A 6,020-nucleotide genomic window follows, 5' to 3' on the forward strand; every position below is an offset into this window, starting at 1 on the left:
CACCAGGTTCAATTTCGAAGCATTTAACACCCATTAATTGTCTACATTTAGAGAAGAGGAACCACCCTGAGCAATATTCATGCAAATACATTCCGACTTGAGGCGTCATTTGATGAATCATTTGCCTGGAAAAAATGGCTGGAAGGGCACAGAAAGAATGGCAAAGGCAGAGCATTAAAAAGAAAAGCAATTTTATGAAGTGTGAAATTGAATTATTTGTCAGGAAGGCTGACTGTCTCAGCTTGTGGAATACATTAAAAACTGCCTGCGAGTTTAGATTTTTAAAGACAATTAAATGATATAAAGGATGTAAGGTGGAAAACATTCCTTACTTGCAGCACTGCAGATGTAATATCCTATAAATCATGCCAATAGGTGGTTTATTCGTTCTACCTTAATAACCTGAGTTGATTACTTAATTTAAAAGTAGCCAATCTGCATAGATTGGGAAGGTACACTATATTGCCAAAAGTATTCGCTCGTCTGCCTTCACACGCATATGAACTTGACATCCCATTCTTAATCCATAGAGTTTAATATGATGTCGTCTTACCCTTTGCAGCTATAACAGCTTCAACTTTTCTGGGAAGGCTTTCCACAAGGTTTAGGAGTGTGTTTATGGGAATTTTTGACCATTCTACCAGAAGCGCATTTGTGAGGTCAGACACTGATGTTGGACGAGAAGGCCTGGCTCACAGTCTCCGCTCTAATTCATTCATTCATATGGAGTTGAGGTCAGGACTGTGCATGCCAGTCAAGTTCTTCCACACCAAACTCACTCATCCATGTCTTTATGGACCTTGCTTTGTGCACAGGTGCACAGTCATGTTGGAACAGGAAGGGGCCATCCCCAAACTGTTCCCACAAAGTTGGAAGCATAAAATTGTCCAAAATCTCTTGGTATGCTGAAGCATTAAGAGTTCCTTTCACTGGAACTAAGGGGTCAAACCCCACTCCTGAAAAACAACCCCACACCATAATCCCCCCTCCACCAAACTTTACACTTGGCACAATGCAGTCAGACGAGTACCGTTCTCCTGGCAACCGCCAAACCCAGACTCGTCCATCGGATTGCCAGACAGAGAAGCGTGATTCGTCACTCCAAAGAACACGTCTCCACTGCTCTAGAGTCCAGTGGCGGCATGCTTTACACCACTGCATCTGACACTTTGCATTGCGCTTGGTGATGTAAGGCTTGGATGCAGCTGCTTGACCATGGAAACCCATTCCATGAAGCTCTCTACGCACTGTTCTTGAGCTAATTTGAAGGCCACATGAAGTTTGGAGGTCTGTAGTTATTGACTGCAGAAAGTTGGTGACCTCTGCGCACTATGCTCCTCAGCATCCGCTGACCCCGCTCTGTCTTTTTACGTGGTCGACCACTTCGTGGCTGAGTTGCTGTTGTTCCCAATCACTTCCACTTTGTTATAATAGCACTGACAGTTGACTGTGGAATATTTGAAAAATTGGGGAATATTTGGAAAATTGCCCCTTAGTGTGACTGTACAGTAGATTGTGTGATTCCTTTGATTGTGTGATTCCATTTATGCATGGCATTTTTTAAACTGGCAGAGCAGGTAGAACAGATGCCACAAAGAAGCATGGGTTCTGGGGTGCCTACCAGGTTTTCCTATTGTTGCCCAAAAACACATAGAAGGTGGATCGTGTGTGTTACCCAAAGGTGTGAGCGAATAAGAGAGTAGTAGAAAGTGTTAAAAGTGTAAACAGATGCAGTCATTTTCAACAAATGACTGAATGGCCTGATTTAGATGTGTAAATGTACTGAAATTAACCAGTAAAGGCTCATGGTGCAATGGGTCAACATAGTGTGAGGTGAGACTGGATGCCAGTCTGTGGCAGAGCATAGGGCTTTTATGTACACTGGCTGTGCTATTATTTCCATTGGCATGAGGTGCAGATTCAATGCTTTGAGGCTCGGTTTTTATAGCTTGCCACTGCTCTCAAAGTTCAGTCTGATTGACCGTTGACCCAGTTTGCTGCTGCCATTTTCAAAGTGCTGCCAATTAGACAAACTGTTTATAAGATGGAATCAGAATGGTCATCGTCTTCTTTTGGCTGGTCCCGTTAAGCGTCTCCACAGCAGGTAATTCCTTCACCCTTCTCTGTCACATCAACCACCTGCATTTCCTCCCACACCGCATCCATAAAGCTCCTCTTTGGTGGCTTCCTGATTGGCACCCTTTCTCTGCCCATCACAAACCCTTTTGTCTCTAAAACATCCTATCTAAGGCTGCTCAGATGGCGCACACTAGCGCACCAAAGATGGGATTTTGAATACATCATATCAAATCTAAGCTCTGCCATCCGGCTGAGCTGAGCGGTCACATGAACGACGATTGGCCTGTTGTTCATATAGGGGTGGGGTATTAAGAGAGTCGTAACTGATGCACTGCAATCTCAGCTGGCTGATCGATGGCGCCCGCCCAGAGGCGGGGAAAGAGTGCAGATCGGGGTGTGTGTCTTCGTGCACAAGGCTGATTCGCACAAGGCTGATTCTGAGGGGATCGTGGGTTAGCTAAGTTCTGTGTACTGTGTATGTGTGTGTATATATATATATATATATATATATATATACTGTATATATATATATATATATATACAGTCCCTGACAGAAGTTCTGTCGCTTATCCCTGTTGTGGAAACAAAAGCTTATAACCTGACTTTAAATTCATCCATTGGTTTTAGAAATGACTCATATGAAAGCTGAAACCCTCCCAAATGAGGTTTAATTTACGAAAATAAATTTGCTTCACTGCAGAAATATTGATCATTTAATGAACACAGAAAGGTCAGATTTTGGCAAGACAAAAGTTTTGTCGCCTTGTCATATAATGCACCCAATCCTAGTTTACAGCCTCACCTGTGCTCACTAATTGATCGGTTAATTAGTGGGAGTGTATAAAAAGAACCCCAGCACCCCAAACCTTCACTTGAACTGCAACTTCACCTCTGACAACATGCCAAAAATCCACCCTGCGACCAAAGCCTTGATTATCAAGAGGCTGAAGACCAGATCCACTGCAGAGGTGGCTGGCACCTTTAATGTGTCTCAGCGTCAAGTACAAAGAATTAAAAAAAGATTTGAAGAGACTGGAGATGTTTTTGACAAGCCCAGGTCCGGCAGACCCCGCAAGACAACTGCTAAGGAGGAACGTTTGTTGGTTAGAAAATCCAAAGCCAGCCCCTCTTCCACTGCAGCAGAGCTCCACCAGGCCTGGTCACCTCAAGTCCCTGTGTCAACTAGAACAGTTTGTAGGATTCTGTCTCGAAATGGCCTCCATGGTCGAATCAGTGCCCAGAAGCCAGCACTAAACAAAAGGCCCACAGCCTGCTAAACGGATGGATGCTGGAAAAGTGGCAGAAGGTGGATTTCTCAGATGAATCTTCAGTTGAATTACACCACAGCCGCCGCAAATACTGCAGGAGACCTACTGGAGCCCGTATGGATCCAAGATTCACCCAGAAAACTGTTAAGTTTGGTGGTGGAAAGATCATGGTCTGGGGTTACATTCAGTATGGGGTGTGCGAAACATTTGCAAGGTGGAAGGCAATATCAATAGCCTAAAATATCAAAAAGTATTAGCTACCTCTTACATTCCCAATCATAAAAGGGGTCAAATTTTGCAGCAGGATGGTGCTCCATCTCATACATCCATCTCTACATCAAAGTTCCTCAAGGCGAAGAAGATCAAGGTGCTCCAGGATTGGCCAGCCCAGTCACCAGACATGAACATCATTGAGCATGTTTGGGGTAGGATGAAAGAGGAAGCTTGGAAGACAAAACCAAAGAATCTTGATGAACTTCTTTGCTATTCCTGATGACTTCATCAATAAATTGTATGAATCATTGTCAAACCGCATGGATGCAGTCCTTAAAGCTCATGGAAGTCACACAAAATATTAAATATGGCTCTAATAGCACCACAACTTCATTCACCAATGTTATGAAACATATCTTTGTATTTAAAGTAAATTATTTGTTTGATTTTCACATTACTTTCTGTGGACGACACAACTTTTGTCTTGCCAAAATCTGACCTTTCTGTGTTCATTAAATGATCAATATTTCTGCAGTGAAGCAAATTTATTTTCGTAAATTAAACCTCATTTGGGAGGGTTTCAGCTTTCATATGAGTCATTTCTAAAACCAATGGATGAATTTAAAGTCAGGTTATAAGCTTTTGTTTCCACAACAGGGATAAGCGACAGAACTTCTGTCAGGGACTGTATATATATATATATATATATATATATATATATATATATATATATATATATATATATATATATATATATATATATATATATATATATATATATATATATATATATACACCGATCAGCCATAACATTAAAACCACCTCCTTGTTTCTACACTCACTGTACATTTTATCAGCTCCACTTACCATATAGAAGCACTTTGTAGTTCTACAATTACTGACTGTAGTCCATCTGTTTCTCTGCATGCTTTGTTAGCCCCTTTTCATGCTGTTCTTCAATGGTCAGGACCACCACAGGGCCACTACAGAGTAGGTATTATTTAGGGGGTGGATCATTCTTTGCACTGCAGTGACACTGACGTGGTGGTGGTGTGTTAGTGTGTGTTGTGCTGCTATGAGTGGATCAGACACAGCAGCGCTGCTGGAGTTTTTAAATACCGTGTCCACTCACTGTCCACTCTATTAGACACTCCTACCTAGTTAGTCCACTTTGTAGATTTAAAGTCAGAGACAATCGCTCATCTATTGCTGCTGTTTGAGTTGGTCTTCTTCTAGACCTTCATCAGTGGCCACAGGATGCTGCCCATAGGATGCTGCCCATAGGGCGCTGTTGGCTGGATATTTTTGGTTGGTGGACTATTCTCAGTCCAGCAGGGACAGTGAGGTATTTAAAAACTCCAGCAGTGCTGCTGTGTCTTATCCACTCATACCAGCACAACACACACTAACACACCACCACCATGTCAGTGTCACTGCAGTGCTGAGAATGATCCACCACCTAAATATTACCTGCTCTGTAGTGGTCCTGACCATTGAAGAACAGGGTGAAAGCAGGCTAAAAAGGTATGTAGAAAAACAGATAGACTACAGTCAGTAATTGTAGAACTACAAAGTGCCTCTATATGGTAAGTGGAGCTGATAAAATGGACAGTGAGTGTAGAAACAAGGAGGTGGTTTTAATGTTATGGCTGATCAGTGTATATAAACTTATCTGCACTGCCCCTCTAATAAAAGTTCCTTGACCATCCTTGTCACTCCCAATGACAGAAGCAAATCTGTGGCATTTGGCTTGGCGACTTTTGTGATGAAACTGTTTCCTTTCTAATCTTCTAATTGTTCCAAATGACAACACTGAAGAGCTATCTTGAATAAACTAAATACATTTCATACAAAAACTGCATGTGAATAAACTGCCAATAACAGTCAGTAATGTCAGTTAATATTGTGTGTTTTCAAGCTTGCCATTGAGTGGCACAACCAGCAGAAAGCAGGATTGGTGCTCATCATGTGAAAGGCGTAAACATTGCAGTAAGTGGTGTAATCATGTAAAGGCAGCCACACACTCATTTATATTCCCAATTAAGAGTCACCAATGCAGTTGCTCAGGTGGTGCAGCGGTAAAGTACGCTAGCGCACCGGAGTTGGGGTTTCGAATACATCGTATCTTCTTCTAGACCTTCATCAGTGGCCACAGGATGCTGCCCATAGGATGCTGCCCATAGGGCGCTGTTGGCTGGATATTTTTGGTTGGTGGACTATTCTCAGTCCAGCAGGGACAGTGAGGTATTTAAAAACTCCAGCAGTGCTGCTTTCCGACTAGGCTGGGCGGCAGTATGAACAACGACTGGCTGTTGTTCAGGGTTAGAGGGTAAGAAAGTCGGATCAAAGGTCCTCATAACTGGTGCGACTGCGGCCCCTGTTGGCTGACTGATGGCGCCTATACAGGGATGAGGAATAATGCTGATGGGGGTGTGGCCCTCCGTACACAGTGCCTGTCAA

This window comes from Trichomycterus rosablanca, chromosome 1, assembly GCF_030014385.1.
Source record: "Trichomycterus rosablanca isolate fTriRos1 chromosome 1, fTriRos1.hap1, whole genome shotgun sequence".
Taxonomy (NCBI): domain Eukaryota; kingdom Metazoa; phylum Chordata; class Actinopteri; order Siluriformes; family Trichomycteridae; genus Trichomycterus; species Trichomycterus rosablanca.